Source organism: Barbus barbus, assembly GCF_936440315.1.
Source record: "Barbus barbus genome assembly, chromosome: 2".
NCBI lineage: Eukaryota > Metazoa > Chordata > Actinopteri > Cypriniformes > Cyprinidae > Barbus > Barbus barbus.
Window position 1 is genome coordinate 21,725,318 of NC_136730.1, and position 27,178 is coordinate 21,752,495.

A 27,178-nucleotide genomic window follows, 5' to 3' on the forward strand; every position below is an offset into this window, starting at 1 on the left:
TTTCCATAAAATTCTAAATCCAATGGCCAACTTGTTTTTGGTGCTTTTGAATTTTGTGATGTGAAAAGTTTTTTTTGTGAAGTTTTTGTTTGTTTTTTTGTCCGTGGAACCCCTTATACAAAATTAATATTTAATAATTATTAGAATAATTATTTTATTTTACACGAGTTACATTACTAATACTTATGTCTTTAATAATCCACTTTCAAAGTTTTTATCATCTTAAATCCTCCAGTTTTTATTTTGGTAGAATATGGTGAAATTCTGTAAACTTCTGTCCACAAAAATTATATGATGTGTAAATAAAGTAAAACTAGAATTCTCAAATGCACACTAAAAATCACAACACATGAGATGATGAGAACTCCATATCATGAGCTCCTTGCATGAACACAGTGCCACGTTACTCTCTGAAACACGGTGCATCCGACTATACAGCTATTTAATTAAATTGCAGTCTTTGATTTTATTATAGCAGAAAGCTAGGCCTATATCACGATTATAGTGCAGTCCCATTTATTTTATTTTTTCATATTTATTCATAATTCTTCATTCAATATAATTATTAGCCTTTTATCAAATCACAAACCCCCATTTGGGAAACCCTGCCACGGAAGAACCATTTTAGTGAACAGTCCTCAAAATAAATTTTTTTCGTAGTGTGAAGAACCTGAATGACCAAAAGCACCATTTTCCACTATGAAGAACCTTTTGTGCAATGGAAAGGTTACAATTTCTTCATGGAACCACAGACGCTAATAAAGAATTTGAATTTTTAAGAGTGTACTACACAGAAAAATGAGCGTGTTCACTTTTTTGATTGTTGTTGTCCTCATTAAAACATTTAAGAGTAGTCTATCATTCCAGCCCAAATGTGTCTTTTTACTTCAGGAGGAGGAAGCAAGAGCAGACCACTAAAAAGATCCATCTAATCAATCCGGTCGGTTAATTCCCCCTCACCTCCAGTGGACCCGCTGTGGATGGCAATATTCCATTTAGATTAATTCTGCTTAATACTAATTGGTCCTTGAGCCACGAGGACTCCGGGGATTGGCTCCCTTCGGTCCACTCTTGGAGGGCACAGCCGCCTTTGGAGGGCTGCTGATGAGTAGAGCGTTTTATCAACGCAAACACGCTGCCAAACGTCCCCCAGGGCAGGAGCACACCCAGTAATTAACTCTCACACAATCCATAATTGCCATGTTTACATTTACTCCATCTGAAACAGAGAGCCGGCGAAGATGGAGGGAGGGCAAGAAGAAAAGAAAAATCAAAGAGGAAAAGGAAAATACTCACACATTAAAAGGTGCAAAATTCATATTAAAATCTCTCTTTCTGCGAGTGTCTCTCTTCCTCTTGCCGTCTCTCTTTAATAAGCTCAGCGGGCTGGTTGACGGCATTCTGCCCATCATTTATTTATTTTTTAGAGATAGCCCTATTAATTTCCCCCTCGCTTTCAAACGCTGCGGCGCGCAGCAGTGTGGACAGATCCCGCGTCCCCGGGGTGCTCCTCGAGGAAAGACATAAATGACCCAAATAAAGAGGGCTTTTGAAGGCTGCCGAGAGGCGCCGGCACCATTAAAACTAAATGAAGTGTTTATTAGCCATGCCGACAGCACTCTCAGCTCGAACAGATCAAGAGCCGTTACAGTTAATGTGCTCCCCCTGCAATACGCACCCGTTTGTTTAGTTCTGCCAGTGGGCCTGAAAAACCAAAGCAGAGTTTTTTTTTTTCCTCTCAGCTTCTTTTTAGTCTCTTTTTTATGCAGGCGAGCACTCCCTCGCTTTCATACGCGCACATCTGATTCATCTCATCTTTATTCCTGCGAATTCACAAAAGTACACAGTCTAACACCGTGACACAGTCTGACAGCAACACAAAACCGAGAAGCCTGAACTCTGAGCGGTTCAAACACCCGATTGTGCACTTAACGTTAAGCACTTTCCCTCCCCTCCTTCTCGTTTTCATTCTCTCTCTCTAATTATAGTTTGCATTTCAGAGGCTTTGGACATGATGCCAGGAAACCTTTAGAAACAACTTGGAAACCGGCTGCTGCCTATTTGATGCTTTTTTATTAGCTCTGGCATCTCAATAAAAAATAAAACTGGATACAATATGACATAAATTGTCCATTTATCTTCAGTATTCTTTTCAAATAATCATGAAGTTATTGTTTTGGTGACACACAACAGACTTCTGGTTCTTGCTTCAGCGTGTCTGATACCCGTGACGTCTCAGAATAGAAGGCGAGAATCATTTGCAGTGCATTATTTTCTCATTAATGTGCACTTAAGTTTTTTAATGCAATAGCTACTTTAATATTTTTTTCCCCCTTAATAACAGTATGCAAGAGTGAGAATAATGGTCTTCATTTGGAGGGAAATTAAAAGAGAGTGCACACGCAATGAAAGTTGTGAAAACTGTAATATACAACTTCAAAACAGTGAGGGTGTGCTTTTATTCCTCAAACAAACACACACAAGCATCTCTAATTATTTTTCATAACCTGCAGCATTGTGCAGTAATATTGTTCAGATCCTGTTTTAACCTGTCTATCTCTGATGGCACGCACACAATCTCCATTCCTAACCCTAATCATAATCTGTGAGACTTATTGCCTTAAATGAAGTTTTACTGTAAATTGCAGGCTTTATGTATGAAGACTGATGTTAGATGCAAAAGACTTGAAGTCTGAGGCTGTAATTATAGCCCAGTACAATTATCTCAGCACATTAATAGCAGTAGATAACATGCCTCAATAAGGACAGAGCAGAATTAATCAGTAGCGCTGTGTGTGTGTGTGTGTGTGCATGTTTATGTGGTTTATGAGGACACAAATTTGTATAATGACATGGGTATAACAGAGGTATTACAATATGAAGGTGGTTTATGAGGACACCGCCTATGTCACCGTAATTCAAAAGGCTTAAAAACATACTAAATGGTGTTTTTTTGAAAATCTAAAAATGCACAAAGTCTCCTGTGAGGGCTAAGTTTAGGTGTAGGGTTGGTGTAGGGCAATAGCACACACAGTTTGTTCAGTATAAAAACCATTACGCCTATGGAGAGTCCCCATAAACCACAAAAACCAACGTGTGTGTGTGTTTTGTGCAGTCAAGTTACTAAAATGCTTATAAACACACAGAGGACTAAATGTCTCAGTGACAAGACATGAATAAATATAGACCATGCATAATCACTTGTTTTTAATCTATTAATAAAGCAATAATTTTAGAATGTGTTATTTACTATAATGCACTGCTTACGTGCGTGTACTGTATATATATATATATATATATATATATACTGTATATATATATATATACTGTATATATATATATATACTGTATATATATATATATATATATATACATATATATATATATATATATATATATATATATATATATACATACATACATACACATATACACACACATACACACACACAGTATATATACAAGTATTTTATAAGTTAACAGAGTGATAAATTAATAAATAATTAATCCATATCTGCCAAACAATCCTACTGCTTTATTCTTTGGTGAGTAAACAACTTTCCAAGTTTTTAAATGTTCTGTTGGTTTTCTGGACTGTCATGCAATTCTCACCTCATAAAAATCTTTCCTTACTGTAACACTCTTTTGACTTAGAAGAACAACAACACGAAGGGAAACAAATGGCGGAGTTGTATTTACTGTCTGTTCCTCACAGAAGCTATCCCCACTGGCTGGACCCTCCATCAATGCCAGCTTGTACCTTTAGAGCTCAACACAGTCAGTGTGATTTATTCAGCTTATTAGAGTTCATTATGACTTAGACAAACACTGCAGCAGCTCACACACAAGCAGCAGAGAGGTGGGACCTGCACCTACTGCTACCGTGCATCAAGCTTGGGTCCAGGCCGCTCCCGCGAGTTCCACATTGTCTCTAATCTAATTCTACATACGGATTCGTTTACAGGCCCAGTCAAAAGCCCCTGAGATAAAACACCTCCTCTTTCCGCTGCAAACTAACTCGCATTAGCATATAAAACACTGGCTGGAGGTGAAAGCATATATTAATGCCTTTCTTTTTGTGTGTGTGTTGGAAAATGAGTTTACATAATTGCAGGATAATTTTGCCTTAAGTGAAGATGTGAAGCGGCGCCGGGGTAAGCAGAGAAATCCCGGAGCCGTAGCTGGTAGCCATCCTAAGTTCTGCTCTCTGGAGATAATGCAGCCCAGCCAAAATGAGAACACTGATCCAACAGTGCCAAAAACAGCTGTTACTATTCATGATCTTCCCAAACGTCTGTTCTACAACTTCAAACTACTCCGAGCAGTTTCTCGCCGAGCGCACCAGGCTCCCTTCAGAGAGCTCGCTCGTGCGAAATCAGAACACTACAGTACGGATTCGCACACGCCGCGTTCCCAATAAAGCTCACCACAGCTTTATGGCAAAATTGGCCCGTTTTCACACCTGCTTGTTCATTCATCAGAATGGCATGTTATTCTTTTGACTGTAAATCATGCAGACTTATGGAATAAAATGTAATTTAGAATCACCTGCAGGCCTTTCAGCTGTTCCGTTCATTACAAAAGACCTCTCTCATAAGAACTCCTCAAACACTATCTCAACTTAAATCATCAAACATGACAAATGGAGAGAGAGAGCAAGGGAAGGAGAGCGAGAGATTGACTTAAACACACCCCTCTCATCTCTTAATAACAGTCTGAGGCGGCCCGAAGGAACGCGTGCTGTGAGTCCAAATACCGCATTGGTGGAGTAAATTAGTCTACGCTAATGTCGATGCTCAGCTACATCAAACGCTCGTCAGGTTAGTCATTAACCAAGACAGCAGCTCTGGGCCTCTGCATGTCGGAGCAGGAGGTGCGATTATCCAGTCCTGATCCGACACGGCCCATAATGGTGGGAACTAAGGTAGTACATCTGTATATGACAGTCACCCGAGGCTGAAAATTTTTTCACAGGTGAGATGCGCTCACTGACACCGACGCAGTAACTCACCTGCCCGTTGCACAAGCGCTCCACCCTTTACCTGTCCCCTCCAGCTTTATGTGTGCACCTGTGCATGGTGGGTAAGTGTGTGATAGAAAAAGTAGCTTTACTTTACTTTAGCCCAACGACACCTGCTGGTAAAAGAGGTGAATTCACACAACATCGTGAGATGTTGTCTATATAAATTAACGCTTTTTATTTATGGACGCCTATGTGTGTGTATGTGAGCGCCTCGAAAGTGTGTGTATCCCCTGTCAACCCCTGCATTAGCATTGCAGCATGTGCGTGTTGTAGTAATAAGCAGTGAAGGCTCCCGTTCATCAGAAATTCTGCCGCATTGTTTTTTTTTTTGTTTTTTTTTTACCACAGCCATGTCAAGCTATACAGTAATAAGCAATAATGTGTAGATAACGAACACTATTAGACAGCTCTGCGGTGGGGATGTGTGCACGTGCTCATGCTTTTCGGTAAGACAGGGCCAGAAGGGGATGGGGGGACAGCTTTCAAGTTCAAACAGTTCATGGTGAATGTTTCAAACCCAATTCACCGCCCCAGTAATCAGCCAGGCAGAAAAAAGAATATATAAACCATTAAACAAACATTCGCTTCAGGGAGAGAAGAAACACCTGCTTCTGACTACAAAAAAAGAGAGATAGAGAGGAGAGAAGAGGAATTATCTGAGCTGTACAACAGCCTTTAGGACCAAATGACACACCGACGACTGACAGGAAGTGTGAGAGAGGACAAAGGTGGACACTACCAGCTGCATTTATCAGTACCTAAAACATGATTAAGGCCTGGATGAAATGTATGGACAGTTTGGTTACTTGTTTGATCATGAGGTAGGCCAGATTAGACTACACTGATTACTGACTACACTCACTCACATATTGCTCAAACATGTATGACTTTCTTTCTTCTGTGGAACATACAAGATGATGCTTCTTTGATGTGTTTCATGCATACAATGAAAGTCAGTGGGGTTCAATGTTGTTTGGGCCCCAGTGACTTTCAGTGTATGGAGAAAAACAGTTGAAATCAGTTGAAACAGAAGACTAAACCAACCCATTTAAATTGCAAAAAAAAGGACTTATGATATACTTATAAACAGCAAAAGTCTGGTCTTAAAATATTCACATGTGCATTCCCTGTCATGAAAAACAAACCAACAAAAATGCTACCTTTTGGGCACTATTTGTAGCATTTAATATATAAATATTTAATGCATCATTCATTCATTCATTTAAAAAAAAAAAAATGCTTCAAAATGCTACAAAAAAAAAAAACATTGTGGCAAGAAAAAAATAATTGAAGTAAATAAAAAACACAACCTAAAAGGCAACAATTATACAGAAATATCTAAAAAATAAATAACTGGCTGTTCTCGTTGTATTTAAGACAAAATACAATTCCTTAAATAGTCCTTAAATTCTAAATTATGTTTGACCCCCGTAGAAAAAAAAATAACATAATTTATATTGTTGTTGTAAAACAGGTTTCTAAAAGGGTTCATAAAACTAAACCGAAGTATACAGAAAACAATTAGTAAAAGGGATTTTGAGTCTGCACATGGAAACACTGACTTGAGAAAAAATAATAAGACATGAAACTTCACCTAAAAAGACTTCTACATCAAATTTTCTACATCTGTTGGCATGCTTAATGGTATTTATGACCATCCAAAAATGATCAGACCACTAATACGATGGGAGAATTTCCAAAATAGCTCAACATTCAAAAGTGATGCAAAAACACGCAGCCGTTGATAATTCTTAAAATAAAATATAGCCCATTTCCAGTACCTATGAAATGTTCAAAGATCCAACAACCACAACTGGAGCCAGGATAAAAGGCCAAAAATGAGTCAGTGGCTCCACATGCTAAAAACCAACGGAGTACAGCTCTTGCCCGTCTTGTGACGTTGCCCACCCGCACTATTAAAGACGGCTGTTACAGCTGATAATTCATTGGTAAACCAAATAAACACATTTCACCCAGGGGAGAAAGGAAAAGAAGAGTGAAAGAAAACCAAAAAGAATGACAGAATGAAAGAATGGGTGTTTGAAGGGGTAAAACCACACTTGGGGTTTCATGCTATACAACTGATCTTCCTTTCTCCCCCCTGATGTTTGAGTCTCTCATTAAAGAGCAACGTTGAAACCGGAGCTCGGCTTAATGTTTGCCGTGTTTGGAGAAGCACACAACCCATTTGGCTATAATAGCAACCTTTTCTGAAACAAACCCCAAATGAAAGGAGGCCAGCATAGCCAGCCGGCATCGGATTATTTTGAAAAGGGGAATGATATGACCGTGAAAAAATTGTAAGCTGCAACTGAAAATAAACTAAAGTGCACAGCGCACCATCCATCCATCGTTCTTAACCTACACGCACAAACATGTTCTCCTCTTAGACGTGATTGTGTGTGCACACCTTCATCGCTTTCTGTGCAGGAGAGATGTGTACGAGGGGCCTTTCAAACTATCCAGACCCTCATTCCTGTCTGATGCAGTCATCTGATGCGTTTTCCTCTCAGTGACTTTATCAGTAATGTATGACCTCTCAGATCTGAAAGCATATTCACTGTTGGTATAAAGATATATATTAGTGTCAAAGAGTTATCAGGTTTGAGAGCGTCAAAAAAGCCTGCTAAAACCTGTTCCACCATCTGTGACACACACACAGGCTGTATTTCATCTGTAATCACATAATTACCAGAGCAGTGCCTGTGGCGGACATGTTACATGTCATGGCCTCCAGCAGAACTCGCTGAGGTAGAGCAGGACGTGTCAAACTCTTGCTGTCCAAAATACAGTTTGGCAGTCACCCTAATTCACTCACTCTTTTTCTTTTTTTTTCTAGCCGTGACCCTCTACACCCTCACTTCCACTCTCATTTTCTCTCTCTCTGTCTCTTTGACCTCCAACATTCTTCCTTCTCCTCCTCCCTGTCTGTCTTTCCATGTCATGGGCACACTGACTCTCTCCTCCCTAACTAATGGGGATGGTTTGTACACGTTTGGCCCACTCGGTCAGCTTGCTTTCTGTCTCTGTGTGGGGAGAAGCTGTGATCTGCCATACATTCCTTTTTGAACGTACACACCTTTACCTGTAGTCTTAAACATATGCGCCATGGCCCAGAGCTATAGACTAGAGAACACTCCTCACACCTGCAGATAACTCAGCTGCAATTTGTTGCTCTCATGTTCAAGACTGTTTTATGAAAGGCCGAGGACACGGTGAAACAGAGAACACAAGCTGAATGCACAAATGCACGTGTGCGCACAAACATGTACTAAAAATTCATTCTGAACATACCAAAAGCCTTGTTTATCACATATATTACAAAATTGAATGTTATGTCAGTGCCAGTGGTTCTGAAATAATTGATAATGTACAATCAGTTGCACAAAAAAATAAACCCTGAACAGGATAATCAGGTTTCTAATGCAAATCAAAGAGATCTTGAATGAAAGACTAATCACCGGTGCTCTCTCGCTGTGCGTGTATATATATATATATATATATATATATATATATATATATATATATATATATATATACACACACACACACACACACATACATACATATATATATATATATATATATATATATATATATATATATATATATATATATATAATGATGCTGTAAATTCAGCTTTGCTTCACAAGAATAAATTATATTTTAAAGTATATTAAAAACAGAAAACTTATTTTAAATGACTGATCCCAAATTTTTGAATGGCACTGTATAACAATTATTTTTTTGAAATTGGAAGCATCTAATCACTGTAAATATTACATTGAAAAAAGAACACATTTAAACTATTAATGGTATGAGGAAATAATGTAAACTACATCAGTTTCTACATTCCAGTGCAGAACCAGTTTTCAATTTCTGTGGAAAAGTGTTAGCAAACACAAAGTTCTAAAAGAAGAAGTTTCCTGAGGTAGTTACAGTAACTTTAGAGCAACAGCATAGCTCAGGGTCACTGTCGTCCCATCTTCCACGTCTGTTAGCCTAGAATCATCCCCGACCCCTCCAGACAAGCACGCATGCACAAAATCGCTCAAGAACGCACGGCTACAGAGGCTTCCCTCCCATTAACAAGCCTTTCAAGACAGCTTTCCATCCCTGACTAAAAGCGATCAGCACAAGGCTTGGGCTGGCCTGCCTGCTCAAATCCAGTCATGGATATCAGCAGCTCTCTGTGCTCTCCGGCTGCTGGGGGCTAGGCTTTAGCACCATGCAATGCTACGTTATGACAGGGCGGGACTTCATCATAAGGGATTGTAAAGAGCTGTGACACATGCTTATCCACACCCTGTGCTCTGGCATGACAAAAGTTGGAAGAAATAAATAAATAACTCTACAAAATGTTGCTTTATGTTTAATAGATCGTGGTGGAGCCACTTTGAGGAGCTTACCCTTCCGTCAGGGCGTCAACTCCATGTTAGGACATCAAAGTTTACTTACTACTACTTCTTCAACACGTAAGAAACTACTGAAATGATGCTGCTCTGATCAGAAGGTTGACAGTGGTTGTGGGCTTCTGTAGACAGGATACTGGAGTTGTTAGCATGCAAATTTAGCTATTCACACTGTTGATACGTTTTGATCAGTCTGCTTAACAATAAACATCTCCTGAGAATTCATGCATGTCACGGCAATGAAAAGCACAAGTACTCCTCCAGAAGTACTGAAAACACTGACGTGCCTTTTGTTGAGGCAGCTTTTGTTTCTTCAATTGGCTGCTGGAAAAAGGCAAATAAAACATTGTTGAGAGCCAGCTGTGATCTTTTACAAAACATCTGATATGGATGAAGGCATAGTAACGGGAGATGATGTCTCTCAAACACGACTGGTTTGGGTTAGAAGAAAAAAAAACAACTAAACAGGGAACACTGGATAGCCTTGGCCCATTGGAAAGGAGCAAGGAGACCGTATGTAAGAAAATTGAGGGGTTTATCAGCTCAATGAAACAGCGACAGGAAACAGATTCTCTAGCAAGCTAAATTGAAACACTATTGCTGAATTAGTTTTCAGCTACAAAACTAGGAAGCAACTGGTGGCAATCGACATCCAAGAAATGTGCGGTTCTCCTAAAGTTTGAAGTATATTCCCCAATCAGTTTTCCAACTATTCTCGCACATGAATAGTATTATAATGAATACACACAAAAATAAAATGGCTCTCATGAGGCAGTTATTTTTAGTGAATCAAAAGCATAAAGCACAACCAATGTAGCCTAAATTCCAAACTAATTTGCTCTTATGAGCTGCTTTTAAAGTTTCTGGATTGAATTAGTCCAAAGCACTGTCCTATAAATTTATAGCATTAGCAAATAGGGAATTTCTTTCACTTGTAAGCAAGAATAGACATTATACATTAAATGTCCACCTTATTTTTCAAAGCAGGAGTGAGCTACTTCCTGTGAATGTGAGAGACTTCCAATTCATTAGTTGCTATAAGTAAACAGCTAGATAAAACAACAGGGAAGTAAACTTTAAGACCATTTTTCCAACAACCCAGTGTTTATGAGATGAAATTTGACACTATTAAAATAACAATATACTAAGTTGAATAGAAAGGCCTGAAATAGATGTTCTAATGGATTTAAATTGATACAACATTTGACAAACATTTGACAAACTGCAGCTGGGAAGAAAACGTTTTACAAAACCTCTGGAGACTACAATAGAAGTGTTTTTAGAGAGCCACACATAAGAAAGCAAAATGAGAGACGCTTTAGGGATGTGGGTTTGACAACGAGCCGGAAGCTACTGATGAAATTGGAGGATTACTGGAACCGGGGTCTTCTGGGAGCAGGGTTTGAGACTGTTGGTGATGGACTAAATTCAATTGAGGAACAGGGTTGGGTAACATGAACTGGACAGAAATGAGCTCTAATACTGTAAGAGGGGTTTTGGGGTTTTATGGATTAATTCAGTGGAGGTTGCCTATTACTGTGTGAGTGTCAGCTGGACAGTTTGTGTTTTCTTTATCCTGTCATTTTGCAGAAGTTTGCATTTTTGAATATCAGAGCGGAGCGAGTCTTCTCAATGGACTCTGACAGGATTATGGAGGGCTGTGCCACATTCTGGTCAAACAGCTCAGTGGCAAAGCTGAGAGCTATTAGGAGGTGATTAGGTAACCGGTGGCTGTTTACAAAGGTTGAGCCCGGGTCTGAGCTGGATAATAAGCACTGGGATGGAATCTGCAGAGCCTGATCCGGCCGACTTGAAGGCTTCAGCTTGTATCTGCTAGCAACTGTCACTATGACCCCATCAGCCAGCCAACGAGCAACTCCTTAAGATCCCGTAATCCAGAGAAACAGTAGTCTGGCAAGAGCGCCAAGGGTTATGCCTGGCAGAGGTTAGTATGCAGCCGTCACAGGGTGTACGGGAGGAGGAGAAGGCCACGGTGACCCTGAACAGGAGTGATAGAAGCATGTGTTTCTTTGTGTGGGAGGGCGTCATCAAAACCCAAACTTCTGAAGAGGGTCTTAATGAGGTCTATGTGCCTGTCCACCTATACGGAAAGAGTCTGGGCAAGAACAATTTCAAAGGACAGATGAGGAGGAGTAGGTCAGGTCTTCAGAGGGAGAGGAAGACAGAGGGATCGGGAGTGAGACGAGAGAAAGGGGAAGTGCGCGCTATCTGGCTTGGCACCTAATCAAAGGGATTAGGTTTGAAGAAGCCAAGCCTACAGGTTATCCTTCAGGAAGCATACCAAGTAGTTATCAAAAACACCTCGGTTCAAAGCAGCTCAATTTTCCTATATTTCCCGTTTGGCCCAAGCCTCCAGGGTTTGTTTCTAGCTAATAAAGGGTGTCAGAGATGTTTGTACTTGCATGCTCTAGGAGACAAAGAGAGAGAGAAGTGTGTGTTTAAATGTAGTCCAGGTCTGTCCTCATTCTCACAGCACAATCAATCACCCTGAAGACAGTCGAGGAGAAACGTGAGATGCCTGTGTCTCTGACTAGGAGATTTAGCACAAAACAAGCAGTGCAGGTAGTCAGTCAAAGCTATAACCTGTGATTAACCTGTCACTGATAGTGTACGTGTTTGTTTAGGATGGAAAGTACTTTGTGATGAAAATAGGTGATAACATTTTATTCTTAAGTGGAGTGGCACTATATTGTTCTAAAAATTCAGATTCAGTAGATATTTTACATGCAATATTAATCTCATCAACAAAATTACCAATATTTTTGGGGGTTATGGATTTTGTCATGGATAAAGACAAACCGAAAAACAAGCATCATGAAAATAATAAAAAAACAAACAAAAAAAAAAACAATCATAATAAGATAAAACCCCACACTTTAAGAAATACATTTACTAACAATGTCTTTAAAGTAGCAAACGACCTAAAAGGTGAAAAAAGAGATAAAAGACATTTATAATATTACAAAATATTTATATTTCAAATAAATGCTGTTCTTTTGAACTTTCTATTGCTCAAAGAATCTGGAAAAAGTATCACACTTTTCACAAAAAAAAAAAAAAATATTAAGCAGCACTGTTTCTGTTTTTTTAACTGCAAATAACAAAAAATGTTTCTTGAGCAGCAAATCAGCATATTAAAATGATTTCTGAAGGGTCATGTGACACTGAAGACTGCAGTAATGGCTGCTGGAAATTCAGCTTTGCCATCACAGGAATAAATCAAATTGTAAAATATATTAAATAAAAACTGTTATTTTAAATTGCAATAATATTTTACAATATTACTGTCTTGATTTTTTTAATGCAGCATTGGTGAGTATAAGAGAATTCTCTTAAAAACCAAAATTGGAGACTCCAAATTTTTATACAATAGTGTATTGAAAACATAAATGTAATATTACTTACATCAAATTATGTGCTAGTCAGAATGTGTATATGCACTGACTAAAACCAATAAATAGGATCTGACAAATTATTAACTAAATGTAAAGCACACTTACATAAAAAAAAAAAAATGCAACTAAAACTGTGTAAAAATGAACAGAGCTTGCTGCCATGATGTCGAGACGTAATAGCTCAGGGCATATTATTTGGCACAAACACACATTGTCTTAACCACTTAAAAACCCATCCTCTGGTCCTCCGATAGCTCCTTCAACAGTTTACACTAGCCAAATCTGAAGGATCCCGATTTACAGACGTACATTACTGAGGCCCAGACCTGCCAAAGCCGAGGTATGGCTTCAATAGAGCCATCCATCTGTCTGCTGTTAGTGCCATTACATCCAGATGGGCCTTTAATTGTATTTCTGTCCAAATCGCAAAATAGCTACTTGGAAAAGAAGCTAAAATAACATACAAACAACAGCAACTATGATAACAAGAAGAGCTGGAGTGGAATGGAAAAGAGATCAAAACCAAGGCTTACAAATTTCAACGCCGCCCTTTGAAAGTGGATCCCCTAACATTACAGCAACGTATTGATTTACTCGGCAATTTGGTGTCTCTCTCTCTCTCCCCATGCCAGAGTACCGACCTGAACCGCACAGGAGGTCCCGCAAATAGCAGTCGTCTGATTTTTCCAAAACATAAAAGATTAATACCTTTATTCTTTACAGAGGGAGTAAGAGTGGAAAACAAGGCAGAAAGAACGGAGAAAGTAATAATAAAAGGGAGGTCAAATTGATATTTGGAGAAAGTGAGTTAGTGAGCAAAATTAGATATCCAGACCTAGAGGTAACTTTAATAAGAGATAATAAGAAAATGTCTGACTTTTGTGTACAGGATTGAAAACGTGCTCTCAGAAAAGGAAGCCGCTGCTCCTCTCGACAAACACAATCTCGCCCAACAAAGGCGGCGTTGTACTTGAACAGAAAGTAATTTATTCAGTAGCTCATTCAAGAACATGGAGGATGGATTAGTGCTGGCACAAGAACAAATACTTTAAAGCGAGGCAGTAAAATCAAGAACAACAAATCGATAGCATATTTAAAGTTCAAAAACAAAGAACTGGCTAGATGCGGTCAAGATAGTCTTCCCACATGAAAACCACACTAACCTTTAAAGTCCCACCAATAATTTGTATTGCTATTCTGTTCTGAGGTTAAAAAACAAACTCTTCCCATCTAACAGCACGGCTCCAATACACCTTTCTAGTAAAGGCCTTTAAGAGCCAAACGTTTCATGCCAGAGAATAAAAAATTATAGGCGCACAGGATGGGCCAACAACACTGGGCTAAATATAGCGTGCGCTAACTAGACGCTTGGGAAAGAAACGACGAACAAAAAATTGCGATACCTGGTCAAATTCCCAGCTCCCATTAGGAGAGGTTAATCTTCTCACTCCTACCTCGCTACACTCTATTAAACCCTTATTAAAGGTGCAATAAATGGTGATATGAAGCGGTTACGAGCGCCCCAGGCCAGCATGTGTCTGAAAGTGCTGTTTATGAGATGAGTGTTTATTACAGACCGCAGCTTATCATCATGAGGAAGCTCACAACTGCGTCGCTAACAAAGCAGCTATTAATTTCAATTTAGCCTGATGCTAAATGTGTAAACCGCATTACTGCATGCTAAACCTATAAACAGCCGCTAAGTCTCATAGGAATAAGAACAGACATATAGAGTATGAATTAAAAGCAGTCTTTATATCATATTGTGACAGTGCTTCACAGTGGGGCTTTGATGGCAAGATTTAGGCTGTAATGAATACGAGCTTCAGAGTGTATTCACCGATACATAAAGCATATCCTCACTTACTCCATCCCCCCTGACCGTACGCTTCTCATCCGATTTACCCGAGCAGGATAATATCTACATAAACATCTCAAACTCATTCAGATATTTTTGCAGGAGTGTGCGCAGCATATTTAAACTGATCTGTGGTGGATTTGCATCTGCAAGCGTTTTGAAAAGGCTTGTCCATAATAAATGTGAGTCTTTTAAGCCATGTTTACCATTACACAATCTCCATCCTCTGACAATCAAACGCTGCTTACACCACATTCCACAGGACATGAGGATCTGAATTATTCACTCCGCCATCACTGCCAATGATTCATATTCACAGAGATAAAACCACGACGAATACATGCTCAAATGTGCGCATGTGATGCAGTAATGATATTAAAAAAATTAAAAACAGTTCAACTGACAGCTGAATTCTTTTGAACCCTCAAACTTGGCCTGTTTTTTTAATCTAATAAGAGTTTTGGGTCCCTACTAAGATCATCCTGTGCATTTCTATATTCGTAGGCATTCATAGTTCATGGCTTTTCCAAAATAAAGATCCAATAGCAAAAAAAAAAAAGGATGCTATATGAAATGAAAATAGCTAATTTAATAATTAATTTCATTTTTAAAAAGCAAATATCTAAATACATAAATAAATCAGAGTAGGTTCCCAGGTGGCTCCAAGACAAGAACCTCTCTGTACAGCATGCATAATTCACGGCTGAAGATATGTGTTTTAAATGCTGCTGAAATATAAATGCAGCATATGCTAATTTGTCTGCTGACTCTCCCACACTTTTATTTGGGCAGTTTGGGCATAAACAGTCAAAAAGAGAAAGAAAGATCACAAAATATGAGACAAGTTTTGAGGGTGATGTTTGGAGCATAATTAGAAATAAAGTTTTTTTAAAAGCTGTAATTTAAGGCTGTTTTCACACTTGGTTCAGCTGCTTAATTCAAACCTAAGGATGATTTCCCTACTTTTCGCATGATCACACATCAATTACTTTTGTAATAATAGTAACTCATCACATTCACACCAACAGTGAATTGTACCACAGTTTGTACAAAAAAAACTCCAGACCACCTTTCACATTTCTCACACCATCCGAACAAACTGAACTACGGTAACAAACAGACTCTGGTCTGCTCCAAAAGCTCTAGTGTGAAAGCACCCAAGAGACACCAACAGAGAATTGTTCCAGTTTACATCATTTTTATGGTTGGCCAGTTGATTTTTGATCTGCATACTGATTGCAAAATGTTTAAATGAAATAGGACAGCCATATGGTCTTTATTCTAAAACGGGTGAGGTATATAACCTGAGAAGAGTGATGAAAGACAGAGAGGAGAGTGGGACGGCTATGAGAGGCTCATTGTTTATGAAAGATTGAGAAGTGCATTTATCCATAGTGTGTCTCTTTAAGTTGATTGACTTCTCTAAAGTGAAATCCCAGCAGTGACTCCTAACAAAGACAACCTACAGTGCTGCCAACCTGCTCTTCCTCTCTGTAAGTATCTCCCAGGTGACTGGCCAATCACCAACATGCTGCACAAACTGAACTTCACACCTCTTAATGATGCACTCAAACATCTACACGTACACAACAACCATAGTTAAAGATGATCCCCGTCCATCCAGTGTGTAGTGTAATCAGTGGAGTTAGTGTGTGACCTCTCAGACTGCATGGTGCATGGGAAACTGACAGAGTGCTAAAGTGTGGCACTCACTAGCTGGCCTACTCTAATTAAGGAGGAACAGCATGCCACAGTCTGATGCTCCAAATGGCACCATATGCTTTCCCAGACTAACCGGCTGAATAAATGCCATTTAGCACGCAGGATCTACAGCGCTGGGTCTGATACATAGACTCTAAGTGTCTTATAAAAATACAGAGACCCCCCTCAAGTCTGCTTCAGCTGCCTGCAATTTAAAACAGCCCTGATTACAATGCAATAGAAACACTCCTTCATGTACCGAATTTACAAACCTGTAGTATTTTACGACAGAAAAGAGAAAAAAGTGTAAAAGACGGTTAAAGGAGGGAGAGGAACAAAGAAGCACAGCAAAAGAGAAAGAAACTGGCTGCTAAAGAGCTTTATATTTGGTTAATCAGAAACATCTCCCCTAAACTTAATACAGTAGATCAAATACAGTGGATCAAAACCTTTCATCAAAGTTGTCCTAAAACCAAAACAATACCTGTTCTTGTCTTAGGACAACTTTGATGAACTTTTTTGTTCCACTTCAAATGTTGACTACTGTATTTAAATGAATGAGAATTATGTAGTTAAAGCATAAGAATAATGGAGTGGACCCTCAACAAAATTAATAAAACAATTTATAAAAGGATAATAGGGCTATAATCTATAATCTATCCACATCAAATTCGACACACACACAATATTTCTTAAATATATATACAAACCCGATTCCAAAAAAGTTGGGACACTGTATAAATTACGAATAAAAAAGGAATGCAATAATTTACAAATCTTATAAACTTATATTTTATTCACAATAGAATATAGATAACATATCAAATGTTGAAAGTGAGACATTTTGAAATGTCATGACAAATATTGGCTCATTTTGGATTTCATGAGAGCTACACATTCCAAAAAAGTTGGGACAGGTAGCAATAAGAGGCCGGAAAAGTTAAATGTACATATAAGGAACAGCTGGAGGACCAATTTGCAACTTATTAGGTCAATTGGCAACATGATTGGGTATAAAAAGAGCCTCTCAGAGTGGCAGTGTCTCTCAGAAGTCAAGATGGCAAGAGGATCACCAATTCCCCCAATGCTGCGGCGAAAAATAGTGGAGCAATATCAGAAAGGAGTTTCTCAGAGAAAAATTGCAAAGAGTTTGAAGTTATCATCATCTACAGTGCATAATATCATCCAAAGATTCAGTGAATCTGGAACAATCTCTGTGCGTAAGGGTCAAGGCCGGAAAACCATACTGGATGCCCGTGATCTTCGGGCCCTTAGACGGCACTGCATCACATACAGGAATGCTACTGTAATGGAAATCACAACATGGGCTCAGGAATACTTCCAGAAAACATTGTCGGTGAACACAATCCAACGTGCCATTCGCCGTTGCCGGCTAAAACTCTATAGGTCAAAAAAGAAGCCATATCTAAACATGATCCAGAAGCGCAGGCATTTTCTCTGGGCCAAGGCTTATTTAAAATGGACTGTGGCAAAGTGGAAAACTGTTCTGTGGTCAGACGAATCAAAATTTGAAGTTCTTTTTGGAAAATTGGGACGCCATGTCATCCGGACTAAAGAGGACAAGGACAACCCAAGTTGTTATCAGCGCTCAGTTCAGAAGCCTGCATCTCTGATGGTATGGGGTTGCATGAGTGCGTGTGGCATGGGCAGCTTACACATCTGGAAAGGCACCATCAATGCTGAAAGGTATATCCAAGTTCTAGAACAACATATGCTCCCATCCAGACGTTGTCTCTTTCAGGGAAGACCTTGCATTTTCCAACATGACAATGCCAGACCACATACTGCATCAATTACAACATCATGGCTGCATAGAAGGAGGATCCGGGTACTGAAATAGCCAGCCTGCAGTCCAGATCTTTCACCAATAGAAAACATTTGGCGCATCATAAAGAGGAAGATGCGACAAAGAAGACCTAAGACAGTTGAGCAACTAGAAGCCTGTATTAGACATGAATGGGACAACATTCCTATTCCTAAACTTGAGCAACTTGTCTCCTCAGTCCCCAGACGTTTGCAGACTGTTATAAAAAGAAGAGGGGATGCCACACAGGGGTAAACATGGCCTTGTCCCAACTTTTTTGAGATGTGTTGATGCCATGAAATTTAAAATAAACTTATTTTTCCCTTAAAATGATACATTTTCTCAGTTTAAACATTTGATATGTCATCTATGTTGTATTCTGAATAAAATATTGAAATTTGAAACTTCCACATAATTGCATTCTGTTTTTATTCACAATTTGTACAGTGTCCCAACTTTTTTGGAATCGGGTTTGTATACGGTCCTTCTCAAAAAATTAGCATATTGTGATAAAGTTCATTATTTTCTGTAATGTACTGATAAACATTAGACTTTCATATATTTTAGATTCATTACAACACAACTGAAGTAGTTCAAGCCTTTTATTGTTTTAATATTGATGATTTTGGCATACAGCTCATGAAAACCCAAAATTCCTATCTCAAAAAATTAGCATATTTCATCCGACCAATAAAAGAAAAGTGTTTTTAATACAAAAAAAAGTCAACCTTCAAATAATTATGTTCAGTTATGCACTCAATACTTGGTCGGGAATCCTTTTGCAGAAATGACTGCTTCAATGCGGCGTGGCATGGAGGCAATCAGCCTGTGGCACTGCTGAGGTGTTATGGAGGCCCAGGATGCTTCGATAGCGGCCTTAAGCTCATCCAGAGTGTTGGGTCTTGCGTCTCTCAATTTTCTCTTCACAATATCCCACAGATTCTCTATGGGGTTCAGGTCAGGAGAGTTGGCAGGCCAATTGAGCACAGTAATACCATGGTCAGTAAACCATTTACCAGTGGTTTTGGCACTGTGAGCAGGTGCCAGGTCGTGCTGAAAAATGAAATCTTCATCTCCATAAAGCTTTCCAGCAGATGGAAGCATGAAGTGCTCCAAAATCTCCTGATAGCTAGCTGCATTGACCCTGCCCTTGATAAAACACAGTGGACCAACACCAGCATCACTGACTGTGGGTACTTGACACTGGACTTCAGGCATTTTGGCATTTCCCTCTCCCCAGTCTTCCTCCAGACTCTGGCACCTTGATTTCCGAATGACATGCAAAATTTGCTTTCATCCGAAAAAAGTACTTTGGACCACTGAGCAACAGTCCAGTGCTGCTTCTCTGTAGCCCAGGTCAGGCGCTTCTGCCGCTGTTTCTGGTTCAAAAGTGGCTTGACCTGGGGAATGCGGCACCTGTAGCCCATTTCCTGCACACGCCTGTACACGGTGGCTCTGGATGTTTCTACTCCAGACTCAGTCCACTGCTTCCGCAGGTCCCCCAAGGTCTGGAATCGGTCCTTCTCCACAATCTTCCTCAGGGTCCGGTCACCTCTTCTCGTTGTGCTGCGTTTTCTGCCACACTTTTTCCTTCCCACAGACTTCCCACTGAGGTGCCTTGATACAGCACTCTGGGAACAGCCTATTCGATCAGAAATTTCTTTCTGTGTCTTACCCTCTTGCTTGAGGGTGTCAATGATGGCCTTCTGGACAGCAGTCAGGTCGGCAGTCTTACCCATGATTGCGGTTTTGAGTAATGAACCAGGCTGGGAATTTTTAAAAGCCTCAGGAATCTTTTGCAGGTGTTTAGAGTTAATTAGTTGATTCAGATGATTAGGTTAATAGCTCGTTTAGAGAACCTTTTCATGATATGCTAATTTTTTGAGATAGGAATTTTGGGTTTTCATGAGCTGTATGCCAAAATCATCAATATTAAAACAATAAAAGGCTTGAACTACTTCAGTTGTGTTGTAATGAATCTAAAATATATGAAAATCTAATGTTTATCAGTACATTACAGAAAATAATGAACTTTATCACAATATGCAAATTTTTTGAGAAGGACCTGTATATGTATGTGTATTATATTTACATATTAATAGGCACAGTAGACAGACATATATTGTGTGAACAAACTTTTATTCTGGATGATTAATCACGATTAATCGACTTTACAGCCCTATTTAATAATAATAATAATAATATATATTATCAAAATATTAAAATGATAAAAACAGAAACTTACATCCATACATATACACACACAATACATTTTATACTATAATAAAGATGGAAGCATTATGATCACAAATGGAAGCATATAATAATAATGAATATAAACGTTATAAATATATATTTTTATTGTTTATTATTATCATCATCATCATCATCATCATCATCATCATCATCGTAATTATTATTTTTATTATTATTATTATTATTATTGATAATATTATTATTGATATGTCCAAATGTATGACTGGTAGTGTAGCTCTCAAGGAAACGGACCAGACCTGGTATCAGACCAGTTTGAAGGATGCTTTGATACCTCTGGATGCTGAGCAATAAGAAAGTATTTTAGGGTCAAATGAAGAAATGACCATTAACTAACCCAGTGACTGATTGTGGGTAGGGGGCACAGTCACCACATTTGCTGATACAACAGAAACAGAAACAATGGCCGCATCAAACAACAGAGCTGCTAGGAAGGGCATTGCTTTGTTTCTGTTAAAATGATTCAGTGAAATGACTACAGCCGGAGCTAGCAATTAAAAGACTGGAAACGAACTGAAGCGCAGATATTTACGGACGACTACAAAGCACATATACACAAAAAAATAAAAACCCTCTGGCCAAATCTGTCCTCACCAAACCTTGACATTTTAATCAAGCTCCAGGAGCACGTAATGAGGAACCGCTTAGACTTCATTATTAGATACTGCATGTTACTAATTAGAGCTACCACAGTCTTTTATTGCACAGCCTGCACACTACACTAATCAGAGACAGGTAGTGAACAGCACAGACATGAGGAGAGAAGTCTACACTAAAACAATTACATTTGTGAAAGGTACATGCACTCAACTATTATGGAGAATCAAAACAGCAGGTAAGAAATGAATTAAATTCCACAGGAGTGTGTGCACTTGTATGTTTTCATAATACTGTGTAACTGACATTAAAATACTTTTTTTCTAACCAGTTTAATGCGCAGAGACTATTTGTAGGCTGACATCCTGAAAAAGTGTAGACTATGGCTCTATTCTCGTAGCTTCATACAATTATAGCTGAACCACTGATGTCATATGGACTATTTTAACAATGTCCTTACTACTTTTCTGGGCCTTGAATGTAGTAGTTGTGTTGCTGTCTATGCAGGGCCAGAAAGCTCTCAGATTTCATTAAAAATATCTTAATGTGTTCATGAAGGTGAGTAATTAATGACAGAATTTTCATTTTTGAGTGAACTATGTAGACCAGAATCACTTTTGTTTATCAAAGATCTTATTTTCTACAATAATCCAAAAGCCAATGGAAAAATCCTATCGTAAGGGAATCAGGGTCATTCTAACTTCTGCACAATATATACTGTTATAGAACTATTAATGTGCAGTCACCAAGTATAATTTTCTACGCTCGGAATAATTAATCCAACAGATTTTGTTCAACAATTTGCACACACACATGTGTCTTATACAGGTATGCTGTGACAAGAAATTTGTTAGTAACTTAAGGAAAAAATGCTTTGCAACGTAGCACAATTACAGCCAGTCAGAAGATATCTGATGTTTAATGTACAGATAACAATGTATAAAATTTAGATTGATTACATTTCTCAGTGGGCAGGACCAGTCATAAGCAAACCAGCACAATGTTTCAGAAATAGAAACTAAATGGTTATAAACCAAATGTTGTTTTGCTTTCTATGGTCATTGCTGGAGAGAACTGTGTGTGTGTGGGGGGGGGGGGGGGGGGGGGATTACAAAGCAGAAACATTTTCTTCGCCTTTTGCTTTATCACAGCGTACTTGGTTAGGAAACAACAGGCAAAATATGAGTTTTTAAAAATTAGTATCACATCTCAATCAGATGACACACACATATCATACCACTGAGAAGTCATGTTATTTTTATTTTTATAGCAGCTAACAGAGCCTTCAAAATATGCTGGTCTCCTTAGCAAAAGCAAATCAAATTAATTGTTTTTCTATTTAGAGTAAACATCTGAGAAATAAATGAAAGAAGCTAAGCTAAAAACATTCTCATAAAGCATCCATAAGGATGGAAGGAGCGTTTCTAATGCACTGAGCCTGATGTGTTTATTTATCAGATATCTTTTAGTGGACCCGCTAGTGCAGTTTAGAGCCTCATAAATGTCAGATAAGCCACCGACTGCAGCCTGAGAGAGAGATGTGTGTGTTTCGATGACCTCTCGGAGCTCGTGGGGTCGTTTAAACAGCAGCGAGCAGCAGGAATTCAGCTCCTCTGTGTCAAACGGCATTCTGAATAGTTGCACCTCGGGCAGAATACATCGCATTGTGATTTCATGAGCGAGAAAAAAAGCCAGCCCTCCGACAGAAAGGAGAGCAGAGGAAACAAAAATGACTCACAGCGGATATCTCAAAGCAATGAGAAAGAGAGAAGAAAGTTGAAAGTGAATCCTCCTCTTCCCACAGGCAATTAAGTGGGTACCTTGAGGCTGAAAGCCCCCAGCAGTGGGTTGATAATGTGACCTCTGAGCTAACAGACTCGCAGGCAGACCAGAGGCTGTGTAAGCTAGCACTGGAGAGCCTCAAGATGGAGCAAAGCTGAAGAAATCAGGTATAGGACAGAAGCAGATGCAGAAAGTGAGAGAAAACAGCATGTACTTCTTACATGAGAGACATGGTTATACAAGAGATTAAGAGTTCTAGTAGCTGCAACACACAGCCAACTCAAACTAGAGGGCCAAACTGAACTTATTAAAGAAATATTGATAGTTATTTTCAACTACAATTCAACTATGCCTGTCGATTAGCACAGTAAATCATTTTAACTCGTCAGTCATCCGTAAAGTTTTTTTAAATGCAGACTACGGAAAGTAATTTAATTGGTTACCAGAATCCAGAATAAAAATGTAGGTCCTCGAAGGGATTATTTAGACAAATTTTTACCACAAGTAACAAATATAACTCATAAGTCCCTGTTTTCAGCTTGATGAAGGTTGTTTCATTAACTGTGGTCATTTTCATGTTAGGGCTAGGGTTTAATTTACTTATTTCAACAACTCTCTTTTTTATATGAAGGTCAAATTCTTCAAGAAATTGTACCATAATTTTAAAAATATATATTTTTGCTACCTTTTGAGTGCTTTTTATGTACAGATTTTACTGTTTTACTCTTGTCCCAGGCCCAGCCTGTTAATTTTCAATATGTAAAAACACATTGTTAAAATGTAAATTGTTTAAAACCGTGATAATCCTAATAACTAAAACAGTAAAATAAACAAAAATCTTAACATAAAAGAAAAAAGTAAATATCAATTGCATATAGAGTATTTATATTTTACGCATTATCTCCAATCTACATGTAATTAACATTTATGTACTGTATTTGGCGACTTACATTCAAGTACTGTACAATTTATCAATTCTTGCATTCCTGGGGAATCAAACCCATAAAGCTCTGCTTTTTAATCTAAAAGAATGTAAGCAATGTAATTTTCTCAAATTATTGGGGGGGAAAAAAGTGCTAAAATTGTGTATTTAAGATACAACTAAATCACATTTTCATAGTCTTTGCAAGAAATATATGTCTTTTTAGTCCAAAAATAATTTCAGTCACTGTCATGCCTGCCACAGAATACATAATTTGGGTTGTGGACGTGGAAATGTTCATTAAAATAATAGTAAAAAAGAAACTCTTCAAACTCTTCCACAGGTCCAAGAGCCAAAAGTGTAGTTGAAGAAACACCCGTAAACATTTTATTTGTTTTTACAAACTGAGAGATGGGTCAAAAATGTTAAAGTCAAGTTGCAGTTCACACTCAGCACCTTTAGTCAAACACACTCAAGCTAAAGCACTATTATAAGCTTGCTCTGATTTAATCGCCTATTGTCAGCCTCATTCCTATATCCAGGCCATCCGATGTTTCTCACTTAATTTGAAATCTCTTTGTAAAGCACTTGGCTGTGGATTAGCTCTCTGTTTTTATTTCAAAGTCCTGTATAAGCTCCGCTCCCTCCCGGGCCGGCTTCTTTCATTCTCAGAAAAGTTCACACACAATTCGCTTCGAGTAAAACACGGACAAACACCTCAGAGAAAGCAGCGAGAGCTGTGCTAGTACACTAATTACAAAAAATATCTGCACTAATCCCACCCTGATAAAACACTCATTACCAACCAAAGACACTTATCATCGGCGGATTGATGACCCATTTCCGAAAGTGGCTTTATAGGAGGCAGAGGAAAGGCAGTGTATCACTCTATCCTACATCTGTACCAGAGCTTTTCATTTGTCTAAGAGCAACGGATGTAGAGAGGTAATTAACAGCTGCTGGACTGGGCTAATAGAATTCTCTGGAAACTGTAAGTTGGTGGTGAGGGAGAGGGAGATGGCAGGCCATGCCTGTATTAATTACAGTGCTTCAGGATAGACTGAAGCTGCGAAAATCCTTTTAAGGACGTCAGAAAGGTGAACTTATTTTTACCTGTCAAACATAAATGCACGCAAACACACACACAAAACTAGTGATGAGTGAAACAATATTGACTTAATGTGATCTATTCATAAAGAAATGAACCGCACATTTGACATACGATTCTTTATAAGGGTGGTCCCGACTTATGGCAGCCCTAGTTGAGTCCTTCCCACTTTATATCAGTTTATATTAGTGCCCAATATTGACACTCTCAGTTGTGGAATAAATTATAGGCAACAAATATACTTGTGAATAGGGCATGTCTACAATAGCAAAATGTTTTGCATCCACACTGATCACTTTGATGAGTAAATATCTTTTTTTCTTTTCATAAGACATTATGTTGTGCTTAAAATATTTTTACAAATCACTTTCACATTCTTTGCATTATTTGAAAAACGTAAAAAATTGACCTTGTGAAGACAAGAGAGTCTTAAAAACCCTTTTTCCATTATTTAAGGATAATTACTGTATTATAATTTTTAAAAATGTAGGGTCGATTTTTATTAAAACTAATTTCAATTCATTCAAAACACTTCTTTTTGTAAATAAAAGGTCACATTCTTATAAAATTTGTATCACACTTTAATCGTTCTTTTTTTTGCTACTTTTTGAATGCTTCATATGTAAATATTTTATTGTTTTACCCTTTTCTCAGACCTAGCTGGTCAATGTTAAAATGTAAAAGGATTCTACACTAGATCAGTATATTATAATAATGATTTTCTTTTCATTATATGTCACAATTAAAAAAAATCTCAAAGAGTCCTAAAAGTAAAATTAATTTTCACATTCATTTTTTGGTGACCTTTATTCAATAAAAAATATCAAACTGCACCTTCAAACACATCACACGCTATTTATTTTATAGATAGCAACATTTGGTAATTTGGAGCGAGACGTAGCCGCACACAGACAGCAGCTGATGGCAGTAGGTAAGGTTGAAAGGTCTGCTCCACCTGCCTGCTGTATCCCTGTCTAAGTTTGGTAATGAACACAGACAGCTTGGGGACAGTCTGTGGTGAGTGTGTGTTTAGGGGTCTGACAGGTCCGCTCTGATGTCCCTCTCTCTCTCTGACAGGGCTGACCCGCAGTAATTTCTCCACTGACAGCAGCAGCTGTAGCTGTAACGCATAGACAGATGAAATTTTCATAACTATCTCCTCACAGTCACATCTTCACCTTGAGGATCATTTATAACTCGCCACTTGCCTGCCAGCCACAATATGCTTGCCATGAAGCGGACTGCTCCAGCGGTGTTGGAAATAATTAACAGTGCAAGGGCAAAAGGAGTGAGTGTGTGTGTCTGTGGAGAGGGAGATTAAGAAGAGCTAACACTATCATTAACGTTCATGTCACTTCAGCACAGTCAAGAATATGAAGAACTAATTACACACGCACAAACACAGAATAAAGCCCTGCCACCTCCTGCATCTTTCGGTGCCCCATAAGAAAGAGGAAGAGAGTTTGTGTTTGGGAGAAAAAGAGAAATGGTATTATAAGAACACATTAGCGTTCATGTAGGCTAATGGCTCTGTGAGCCCATGAACTACTCACACTGCCATGACTCAGATTACAGTGTCATAAGTAAGATATTCATATTCTCTAACCCGAGACCAATGCAGGCACATCTGTAGAACAGTCACATGACACTTGCACTGGGCAAGCTGTCAGATTCAATAACCACCTTCTTCCCTGGCTTGATCTTAAAGGAATACTTTCAGAAATCAAAATGTCATAATTTATTCATCTAACACTGATGTAAGGCAGTCGAGCTTCAAAAAGTACATAAAATCATATAAAAAAAGTTGTCCTCATATTGTGCACACAAAATTCCAAGTCTAACAAAACCAGAGTGTAGCTTTGTGTAAGGAAATGACTCTGCAATCTTAATTACATTTGCATATTTCAAATATAATGCACACATTTGAATATGGACATTTTTGCCAAAAAAAGAAGATGATTTAAGAGCTACAGCACAGAGTAAAAACCCACTACCTTTAAATAAAAATTATTTGAAATAAATTGGAATGTTGAAAGCTTTCAAACATTTTTGACTCCCTTATGTTCATCAAGGTAGCATTTATATGATCAAAACACAACAAAACAGTAATATTTAGAAATATTACACTGTAAAATATTTTCCAATTACAATTTTTTTATATATTTTCAAATGTAACCTGTTCTTGTAAAAAGAAAAGCTGAATTTTCAGCAGTCTTCAGTGTTACATGATCATTCTAATTAGCTGATTGGGTGCCCTAGA

At 38.4% G+C, this 27,178-nt stretch overlaps 1 protein-coding gene across 2 annotated transcripts in view; it reads right to left on the reverse strand.

Annotated features, from left to right (window-relative positions):
* The window catches only part of fto (FTO alpha-ketoglutarate dependent dioxygenase), a 138,093-nt gene that overhangs the window by 37,089 nt on the left and 73,826 nt on the right, over positions 1 to 27,178 (reverse strand). The window lies entirely within an intron of this gene.